The following is a 12,330-nucleotide window of genomic DNA, read 5'->3' on the forward strand; positions in this document are numbered from 1 at the left end:
GTTCCTGTTCCTATACTGTTCCTGTTCCTATACTATTACTGTTCCTATACTGTTCCTGTTCCTATACTGTTCCTGTTCATATACTGTTCATGTTCCTATACTGTTCCTGTTCCTATACTGTTCCTGTTCCTATACTGTTCCTGTTCCTATACTGTTCCTGTTCCTATACTGTTCCTGTTCCTATACTGTTCCTGTTCATATGCTGTTCCTGTTCCTATACTGTTCCTGTTCCTATACTGTTCCTGTTCATATACTGTTCATGTTCCTATACTGTTCATGTTCCTCTACTGTTCCTGTTCCTATACGGTTCCTAATACTGTTCATGTTCGTATACTGTTCCTGTTCCTGTACTCTTCCTGTTGTTAAACTGTTCCTGTTTCTATACTGTTACTGTTCCTATACTGTCCCTATAATGTTCCTATACTGTTCATATACTGTTCCTGTTCCTATACTGTTCATATACTGTTCCTTTTCATGTGCTGCCCATATCGTTTTCCTATACTGTTCCTGTTCCTATACTGTCCATTTGCTGTTCATATACTGTTCATTTTCCTATACTGTTCCTGTACTCCCATTACACTGTTTATGTTCCTATCCTGTTCCTGTTACTATATTTTTCCTATATTGTTCATGTTCATATACTGTGTCTATTCATATTCTGTTCCTGTTCCTACACTGTTCCTATACTGTTCCTGTTCCTATACTGTTCATGTTCCTATACTGTCACTTTACAGTTCCTATACTGTTCCTATACTGTCACTTTGCTGTTCCTATATTATTCATGTTCCTTTTCCTATACTGTTTCTGTTCTTATACTCTTCCTGTTCCTATACTGTTACTGTTTTATACTGATACTGTTCCTTTGCTGTTCCTATACTGTCCATATAATGTTCCTATACTGTTCCTATACTGTTTTTTATATACTGGTCACATACAAGCATTTCACTACATCACAAGCATTTCACTAAGCCCACAATAACACGTGTATGTGAAAAATACAATTTGATTTGATTTGATACTGTTATTATTATTATATTGTTCCTGTTCCTATTCTGTTCCTGTTCCTATCCTGTCCTTATACTCTCCAAATCTTCCATATACTGTTCCTATTCTGTTCCTGTTCCTAAACTGTTCCTATCCTGTCCTTATACTTTCCCTATCTTCCATATACTGTTCCTATATTGTTTCTGTTCCCATACTGTTCATATTCATACACTGTTCCTGTTTCTAAACTGTTCCTATATCGTTCCTGTTGCTATAATGTCCATATACTGTTCCTGTACTGTCACTATACTGTTCCTATACTGTTCATATTCCTATACTGTTCATATTCCTATACTGTTCCTATACTGTTCATATTCATACACCGTTCCTGTTTCTAAACTGTTCCTATATCGTTCCTGTTGCTATACTGTCCATATACCGTTCCTGTACTGTCACTATACTGTTCCTATACTGTTCATATTCCTATACTGTTCCTATACCGTGACTGTTCCTATACTGTTCCTGTTCCTATTCTGTTCCTATTCCTATACCGCTCCTGTTCCTATACTGTTCCTGTTCCTATTCTGTTCCTATTCCTATACCGTTCCTATACTGTTTCTGTTCCTATACTGTTCCTGTTCCTATTCTGTTCCTATTCCTATACCGTTCCTGTTCCTATACTGTTCCTATCCTGTTGCTGTACCTATACCGTTCCTGTTCCTATTCTGTTCCTATACTGTTCCCATACTGTTCCTGTTCCTATCATGTTCCTACACTGTTCCTATACTGTTCCTGTTCCTATCCTGTTCCTACACTGTTCCTATACTGTTCCTGTACCTATACTGTTCCTGTTCCTATACTGTTCCTGTTCCTATACTGGCCCTATACTGTTCCCATACTGTTCCTGTTCCTATCATGTTCCTACACTGTTCCTATACTGTTCCTGTTCCTATCCTGTTCCTACACTGTCCCTGTACCTATACTGTCCATTTGCTTTTCCTATACTGCTTGTGTTGCTATACTGTTCCTATAAGATTCCTTTTCATATACTGTTCCTGTATTCTGTTCCTATTCCTATACGGTTTATTTTCCTATACGCTTCCCGCACTCTCCTTATACTTTTTCTATACTATCACTGCACTGTTCCTGTCCATTTGCTGTTCCTATACAGTTCATGTTTCTATCCTGTTCCTGCTGCTATACTGTTCCTGTTCCTATTCTGGTCCTATTCCTATACCGTTCCTTTTCTTATACTGTTCCTATTACGTTCTTGATCCTAAACTGTTCCTATACTGTTCTTATCCTGTTCCTTTTCCTATACTGTTTCTGTTCTTATACACTTCCTGTTCCTATACTGTTACTGTTTTATACTGACACTGTTCCTTTACTGTTCCTATACTGTCCATATAATGTTCCTATACTGTTCCTATACTGTTTTTTATATACTGGTCACATACAAGCATTTCACTACATCACAAGCATTTCACTAAGCCCACAATAACACGTGTATGTGAAAAATACAATTTGATTTGATTTGATACTGTTATTATTATTATACTGTTCCTGTTCCTATTAAGTTCCTGTTCCTAAACTGTTCCTATCCTGTCCTTATACTTTCCCTATCTTCCATATACTGTTCCTATACTGTTTCTGTTCCCATACTGTTCATATTTATACACTGTTCCTGTTTCTAAACTGTTTCTATATCGTTCCTGTTGCTATAATGTCCATATACTGTTCCTGTACTGTCACTATACTGTTCCTATACTGTTCATATTCCTATACTGTTCATATTCCTATACTGTTCCTATACTGTTCATATTCATACACCGTTCCTGTTTCTAAACTGTTCCTATATCGTTCCTGTTGCTATAATGTCCATATACCGTTCCTGTACTGTCACTATACTGTTCCTATACTGTTCATATTCCTATACTGTTCCTATACTGCTCCTGTTCCTATACTGTTCCTGTTCCTATTCTGTTCCTATTCCTATACCGCTCCTGTTCCTATACTGTTCCTGTTCCTATTCCTATACCGTTCCTGTTCCTATACTGTTCCTATACTGTTCCTGTACCTATACCATTCCTGTTCCTATACTGTTCCTGTTCCTATACTGGCCCCATAATGTTCATATACTGTTCCTGTCCCTATGTCGTGCATTTGCTGTTCATATACTGTTCCTGTTCCTATTCTGTTCCTATACTGTTCCCATACTGTTCCTGTTCCTATCATGTTCCTACACTGTTCCTATACTGTTCCTGTTCCTATCCTGTTCCTACACTGTTCCTATACTGTTCCTGTTCCTATACTGTTCCTGTTCCTATACTGGCCCTATAATGTTCATATACAGTTCCTGTCCCTATACTGTCCATTTGCTGTTCATATACTGTTCCTGTTCCTATTCTGTTCCTATACTGTTCCCATACTGTTCCTGTACCTATACTGTTCCTGTTCCTATACTGTCCATTTGCTGTTCATATACTGTTCCTGTTCCTATTCTGTTCCTATACTGTTCCCATACTGTTCCTGTTCCTATTCTGTTCCTACACTGTTCCTATACTGTTCCTGTTCCTATCCTGTTCATACACTGTCCCTGTACCTATACTGTCCATTTGCTTTTCCTATACTGCTTGTGTTGCTATACTGTTCCTATAAGATTCCTTTTCATATACTGTTCCTGTATTCTGTTCCTATTCCTATACAGTTTATTTTCCTATACTCTTCCCGCACTCTCCTTATACTTTTTCTATACTATCACTGCACTGTTCCTGTCCATTTGCTGTTCCTATACAGTTCATGTTTCTATCCTGTTCCTGCTGCTATACTGTTCCTGTTCCTATTCCTATACCGTTCCTTTTCTTATACTGTTCCTATTACGTTCTTGATCCTAAACTGTTCCTATACTGTTCTTATCCTGTTCCTTTTCCTATACTGTTTCTGTTCTTATACTCTTCCTGTTCCTATACTGTTACTGTTTTATACTGATACTGTTCCTTTACTGTTCCTATACTGTCCATATAATGTTCCTATACTGTTCCTATACTGTTTTTTTATATACTGGTCACATACAAGCATTTCACTACATCACAAGCATTTCACTAAGCCCACAATAACACGTGTATGTGAAAAATACAATTTGATTTGATTTGATACTGTTATTATTATTATACTGTTCCTGTTCCTATTAAGTTCCTGTTCCTAAACTGTTCCTATCATGTCCTTATACTTTCCCTATCTTCCATATACTGTTCCTATACTGTTTCTGTTCCCATACTGTTCATATTTATACACTGTTCCTGTTTCTAAACTGTTTCTATATCGTTCCTGTTGCTATAATGTCCATATACTGTTCCTGTACTGTCACTATACTGTTCCTATACTGTTCATATTCCTATACTGTTCATATTCCTATACTGTTCCTATACTGTTCATATTCATACACCGTTCCTGTTTCTAAACTGTTCCTATATCGTTCCTGTTGCTATAATGTCCATATACCGTTCCTGTACTGTCACTATACTGTTCCTATACTGTTCATATTCCTATACTGTTCCTATACCGCTCCTGTTCCTATACTGTTCCTGTTCCTATTCTGTTCCTATTCCTATACCGCTCCTGTTCCTATACTGTTCCTGTTCCTATTCTGTTCCTATTCCTATACCGTTCCTGTTCCTATACTGTTCCTATACTGTTCCTGTACCTATACAGTTCCTGTTCCTATACTGTTCCTGTTCCTATACTGGCCCTATAATGTTCATATACTGTTCCTGTCCCTATGTCGTCCATTTGCTGTTCATATACTGTTCCTGTTCCTATTCTGTTCCTATACTGTTCCCATACTGTTCCTGTTCCTATCATGTTCCTACACTGTTCCTATACTGTTCCTGTTCCTATCCTGTTCCTACACTGTTCCTATACTGTTCCTGTTCCTATACTGTTCCTGTTCCTATACTGGCCCTATAATGTTCATATACTGTTCCTGTCCCTATACTGTCCATTTGCTGTTCATATACTGTTCCTGTTCCTATTCTGTTCCTATACTGTTCCCATACTGTTCCTGTACCTATACTGTTCCTGTTCCTATACTGTCCATTTGCTGTTCATATACTGTTCCTGTTCCTATTCTGTTCCTATACTGTTCCCATACTGTTCCTGTTCCTATTCTGTTCCTACACTGTTCCTATACTGTTCCTGTTCCTATCCTGTTCCTACACTGTCCCTGTACCTATACTGTCCATTTGCTTTTCCTATACTGCTTGTGTTGCTATACTGTTCCTATAAGATTCCTTTTCATATACTGTTCCTGTATTCTGTTCCTATTCCTATACGGTTTATTTTCCTATACTCTTCCCGCACTCTCCTTATACTTTTTCTATACTATCACTGCACTGTTCCTGTCCATTTGCTGTTCCTATACAGTTCATGTTTCTATCCTGTTCCTGCTGCTATACTGTTCCTGTTCCTATTCCTATACCGTTCCTTTTCTTATACTGTTCCTATTACGTTCTTGATCCTAAACTGTTCCTATACTGTTCTTATCCTGTTCCTTTTCCTATACTGTTTCTGTTCTTATACTCTTCCTGTTCCTATACTGTTACTGTTTTATACTGATACTGTTCCTTTACTGTTCCTATACTGTCCATATAATGTTCCTATACTGTTCCTATACTGTTTTTTTATATACTGGTCACATACAAGCATTTCACTACATCACAAGCATTTCACTAAGCCCACAATAACACGTGTATGTGAAAAATACAATTTGATTTGATTTGATACTGTTATTATTATTATACTGTTCCTGTTCCTATTCTGTTCCTGTTCCTGTCCTTATACTTTCCCTATCTTCCATATACTGTTCCTATACTGTTTCTGTTCCCATACTGTTCATATTCATACACTGTTCCTGTTTCTAAACTGTTCCTATATCGTTCCTGTTGCTATAATGTCCATATACTCTTCCTGTACTGTCACTATACTGTTCATATTCCTATACTGTTCATATTCCTATACTGTTCCTATACCGTGACTGTTCCTATACTGTTCATATTCATACACCGTTCCTGTTTCTAAACTGTTCCTATATTGTTCCTTTATTCTTTCTGTTCCTCTCCTGTTCCTTTTCCTATAATGTTTATGTTCCTATTCCTATACTGTCCCTCTACTGTCCCCTTTTCTATACTGTTCCTATACAGTTCCTGTTCCTATACTATTCCTGTTCCTATACTATTCCTGTTCCTATACCGTGACTGTTCCTATACTGTTCATATTCATACACCGTTCCTGTTTCTAAACTGTTCCAATATCGTTCCTGTTGCTATAATGTCCATATACCGTTCCTGTACTGTCACTATACTGTTCCTATATTGTTATTTTATTATTTCTGTTCCTCTCCTGTTCCTTTTCCTATAATGTTTCTGTTCTAGTCCTGTTCCTATCCCTATACTGTCCCTTTACTGTCCCTCTACTGTCCCCTTTTCTATACTGTTCCTATACAGTTCATGTTCCTATAATATTCCTGTTCCTATACTATTCCTGTTCCTATACTGTTTGTGTTCCTATACTGTTTATGTTCTTATACTATTCCTGTTCCTATACTATTCATGTTCCTATACTATTCCTGTTCCTATACTGTTCCTGTTCCTATACTATTCCTGTTCCTATACTATTCCTGTTCCTATACCGTGACTGTTCCTATACTGTTTCTGTTCCTATACTGTTTATGTTCCTATACTGTTTATGTTCCTATACTATTCCTGTTCCTATACTATTCCTGTTCCTATACTATTCCTGTTCCTATACTATTCCTGTTCCTATACTGTTTATGTTCCTATACTGTTTATGTTACTATACTATTCCTGTTCCTATACTATTCCTGTTCCTATACTATTCCTGTTCCTATACTATTCCTGTTCCTATACCGTGACTGTTCCTATACTGTTTCTGTTCCTATACTGTTTATGTTCCTATACTGTTTATGTTACTATACTATTCCTGTTCCTATACTATTCCTGTTCCTATACTGTTTATGTTCCTATACTGTTTATGTTATTATACTATTCCTGTTCCTATACTATTCCTGTTCCTATACTATTCCTGTTCCTATACTATTCCTGTTCCTATACTGTTTATGTTACTATACTATTCCTGTTCCTATACTATTCCTGTTCCTATACTATTCCTGTTCCTATACTATTCCTGTTCCTATACTATTCATGTTCCTATACTGTTTATGTTCCTATACTATCCCTCTACTGTTCCTATGCTGTTCTTTTTTCTACACTATTCCTGTTCTTATACTGTTCCTGCACTGGTCCTAGTCCTATAATGTTTATGTTCCTATACTATTCCTGTTCCTATACTATTCCTGTTCCTATACTATTCCTGTTCCTATACTGTTTATGTTCTTATACTGTTTATGTTCCTATACTAACCCTCTACTGTTCCTTACTGTTCCCTTTTCTATACCATTCCTGTTCCTATACTGTTCCTTTTCCTATACAGTTTATGTTCCTATACTAACCCTCTACTGTTCCTTACTGTTCCCTTTTCTATACCATTCCTGTTCCTATACTGTTCCTTTTCCTATACAGTTTATGTTCCTATACTATCCCTCTACTGTTCCTCTGTGGTTCCTTTTTCTATACTATTCCTGTTCCTATACTGTTCCTGTACTGGTCCTAGTCCCATACTGTTCCTATAATTTCCCTATACTGTTCCTGTTCCTATACTGTCTCCATTCCTATACTGTCCCTATTCCTATACGGTCCCCATACTGTTCCTATACTATCCCTATACTGTTCCTATCCTGTTCCTATACTGTTCCTGTTCCTATACTGTTCTGTTCCTATACTGTCCCTATTCCTATGTCCCCATACTGTTCTATACTATCCCTATACTGTTCTATCCTGTTCCTATACTGTTCCTGTTCCTATACTGTCTCTATTCCTATACTGTCCCTATTCCTATACTGTCCCCATACTGTTCCTATACTATCCCTATACTGTTCCTATCCTGTTCCTATACTGTTCCTGTTCCTATACTGTCTCTATTCCTATACTGTCCCTATTCCTATACTGTCCCCATACTGTTCCTATACTATCCCTATACTGTTCCTATCCTGTTCCTATACTGGTCCTATTCCCTGTTCCTATACTATCCCTATACTGTTCCTATACTATCCTATACTGTTCCTATACGTTCCTATAATGTTCCTGTACTATCCCTATACTGTCCCTATACTGTCCCTATACTGTTCCTATACTGTTCCTATAAAGTTCCTGTACTACCCTATACTGTTCCTATACTGTTCCTATACTATCCCTATACTGTTCCTAACCTGTTCCTATACTGTTCCTATACTGTCCCCATACTGTTCCTATACTGTCCCTATACTGTTCCTATACTATCCCTATACTGTTCCTATACTATCCCTATACTGTTCCTATACTGTTCCTATAATGTTCCTGTACTATCCTATACTGTCCCTCTGTCCCTATACTGTTCCTATAATGTTCCTATACTATCCCTATACTGTTCCTATACTGTTCCTATAAAGTTCCTGTACTATCCCTATACTGTTCCTATACTGTTCCTATAATGTTCCTATACTATCCCTATACTGTTCCTATCCTGTTCCTATAATGTTCCTGTACTATCCCTATACTGTCCCTATACTGTTCATATACTGTTCCTATAATGTTCCCGTACTATCCCTATACTATCCCTATACTGTTCCTATCCTGTTCCTATAATGTTCCTGTACTATCCCTATACTGTCCCTATACTGTCCCTATACTGTTCCTATACTGTTCCTATAATGTTCCTGTACTATCCCTATACTGTCCCTATACTGTCCCTATACTGTTCCTATACTGTTCCTATAATGTTCCTGTACTGGTCCTAGTCCTATACTGTTTATATTCCTATACTATTCCTGTTCCTATACTATTCCTGTTCCTATACTGTTTATGTTCCTATACTGTTTATGTTCTTATACTATTCCTCTTTCCTATACTATTCATGTTCCTATACTATTCCTGTTCCTATACTATTCCTGTTCCTATACTGTTTATGTTACTATACTATTCCTGTTCCTATACTATTCCTGTTCCTATACTATTCCTGTTCCTATACTGTTTATGTTCCTATACTGTTTATGTTCTTATACTATTCCTCTTTCCTATACTATTCATGTTCCTATACTATTCCTGTTCCTATACTATTCCTGTTCCTATACTGTTTATGTTCTATACTATTCCTGTTCCTCTATTCCTGTTCCTATACTATTCCTGTTCCTATACTATTCCTGTTCCTATACTGTTTATGTTCTTATACTGTTTATGTTCCTATACTAACCCTCTACTGTTCCTTACTGTTCCCTTTTCTATACCATTCCTGTTCCTATACTGTTCCTTTTCCTATACAGTTTATGTTCCTATACTATCCCTCTACTGTTCCTCTGCGGTTCCTTTTTCTATACTATTCCTGTTCCTATACTGTTCCTATAATTTCCCTATACTGTTCCTGTTCCTATACTGTCTCCATTCCTATACTGTCCCTATTCCTATACGGTCCCCATACTGTTCCTATACTATCCCTATACTGTTCCTATCCTGTTCCTATACTGTTCCTGTTCCTATACTGTCTCTATTCCTATACTGTCCCTATTCCTATACTGTCCCCATACTGTTCCTATACTATCCCTATACTGTTCCTATCCTGTTCCTATACTGTTCCTGTTCCTATACTGTCTCTATTCCTATACTGTCCCTATTCCTATACGGTCCCCATACTGTTCCTATACTATCCCTATACTGTTCCTATCCTGTTCCTATACTGTTCCTGTTCCTATACTGTCTCTATTCCTATACTGTCCCTATTCCTATACTGTCCCCATACTGTTCCTATACTATCCCTATACTGTTCCTATCCTGTTCCTATACTGGTCCTATACTGTCCCTATACTGTTCCTATACTATCCCTATACTGTTCCTATACTATCCCTATACTGTTCCTATACGGTTCCTATAATGTTCCTGTACTATCCCTATACTGTCCCTATACTGTCCCTATACTGTTCCTATACTGTTCCTATAAAGTTCCTGTACTATCCCTATACTGTTCCTATACTGTTCCTATACTATCCCTATACTGTTCCTAACCTGTTCCTATACTGTTCCTATACTGTCCCCATACTGTTCCTATACTGTCCCTATACTGTTCCTATACTATCCCTATACTGTTCCTATACTATCCCTATACTGTTCCTATACTGTTCCTATAATGTTCCTGTACTATCCCTATACTGTCCCTATACTGTCCCTATACTGTTCCTATAATGTTCCTATACTATCCCTATACTGTTCCTATACTGTTCCTATAAAGTTCCTGTACTATCCCTATACTGTTCCTATACTGTTCCTATAATGTTCCTATACTATCCCTATACTGTTCCTATCCTGTTCCTATAATGTTCCTGTACTATCCCTATACTGTCCCTATACTGTTCATATACTGTTCCTATAATGTTCCCGTACTATCACAATTACTATCCCTAAACTGTTCCTATCCTGTTCCTATAATGTTCCTGTACTATCCCTATACTGTCCCTATACTGTCCCTATACTGTTCCTATACTGTTCCTATAATGTTCCTGTACTATCCCTATACTATCCCTATACTGTCCCTATACTGTTCCTATACTGTTCCTATAATGTTCCTGTACTGGTCCTATCCTACTGTTTATATTCCTATACTATTCCTGTTCCTATACTATTCCTGTTCCTATACTGTTTATGTTCCTATACTGTTTATGTTCTTATACTATTCCTCTTTCCTATACTATTCATGTTCCTATACTATTCCTGTTCCTATACTATTCCTGTTCCTATACTGTTTATGTTACTATACTATTCCTGTTCCTATACTATTCCTGTTCCTATACTATTCCTGTTCCTATACTATTCCTGTTCCTATACTGTTTATGTTCCTATACTGTTTATGTTCTTATACTATTCCTCTTTCCTATACTATTCCCTATACTATTCCTGTTCCTATACTATTCCTGTTCCTATACTGTTTATGTTACTATACTGTTCCTGTTCCTATACTGTTTATGTTCTTATACTGTTTATGTTCCTATACTAACCCTCTACTGTTCCTTACTGTTCCCTTTTCTATACCATTCTGTTCCTATACTGTTCCTTTTCCTATACTTTATGTTCCTATACTATCCCTCTACTGTTCCTCTGCGGTTCCTGTTTCCTACTATTCCTGTTCCTATACTGTTCCTATAATTTCCCTATACTGTTCCTGTTCCTATACTGTCTCCATTCCTATACTGTCCCTATTCCTATACGGTCCCCATACTGTTCCTATACTATCCCTATACTGTTCCTATCCTGTTCCTATACTGTTCCTGTTCCTATACTGTCTCTATTCCTATACTGTCCCTATTCCTATACTGTCCCCATACTGTTCCTATACTATCCCTATACTGTTCCTATCCTGTTCCTATACTGTCCCCATACTGTTCCTATACTGTATACTGTTCCTATACTATTCCTATACTGTCCCTATACTATCCCTATACTGTTCCTATACTATCCCTATACTGTTCCTATCCTGTTCCTATAATGTTCCTGTACTATACCCTGTTCCTATACTGTTCCTATTCCTACTATTCCTATACTATTCCCATACTGTTCCTATACTATCCCTATACTGTTCCTATCCTGTTCCTATACTATACTGTCCCCATACTGTTCCTATACTGTCCCTATACTGTTCCTATAATGTTCTGTTATCCCTATACTGTTCCTATTATACTGTTCCTATACTATTCCTATACTTTCCTATACTATTATACTGTTCTATCCTGTTCCTATGTTCCTATACTGTCCCTTACTGTTCCTATACTATCCCTATACTGTTCCTATATGTATACTGTTCCTATATAATGTTCCCCATGTATTCCTATACTGTTCCTATACTATTCCTGTTCCTATACTATCCCTATACTGTTCCTATACTATACTGTTCCTATACTATATACCTGTTCCTATACTGTTCCTATACTGTCCCCCCTATCTGTTCCTATACTGTTCCTATATGTTCCTATACTATCCCTATACTGTACCTATCCTATACTGTTCCTATACTGTTCCCCATACTGTTCCTATACCCCTATACTGTTCCTTTCATATACTGTTCCTATAATACTATCCCTATACTGTTCCTGTACTATCCTATACTGTTCCTATCCTGTTCCTATAATGTTCCTATACTATCCCTATACTGTTCCTATCCCCATACTGTTCCTATACTATCCCTATACTGTTC

The 12,330-nt window shown here is 37.2% G+C and overlaps 1 protein-coding gene across 1 annotated transcript in view; it reads right to left on the bottom strand.

Annotated features, from left to right (window-relative positions):
* LOC115126950 (teneurin-2-like) overlaps window positions 1-12,330 on the bottom strand; it is a 408,099-nt gene that overhangs the window by 355,160 nt on the left and 40,609 nt on the right. The gene's annotated exons all lie outside the window — the stretch shown is intronic.

The sequence above is a fragment of the Oncorhynchus nerka genome, linkage group LG5, assembly GCF_034236695.1.
Source record: "Oncorhynchus nerka isolate Pitt River linkage group LG5, Oner_Uvic_2.0, whole genome shotgun sequence".
NCBI lineage: Eukaryota > Metazoa > Chordata > Actinopteri > Salmoniformes > Salmonidae > Oncorhynchus > Oncorhynchus nerka.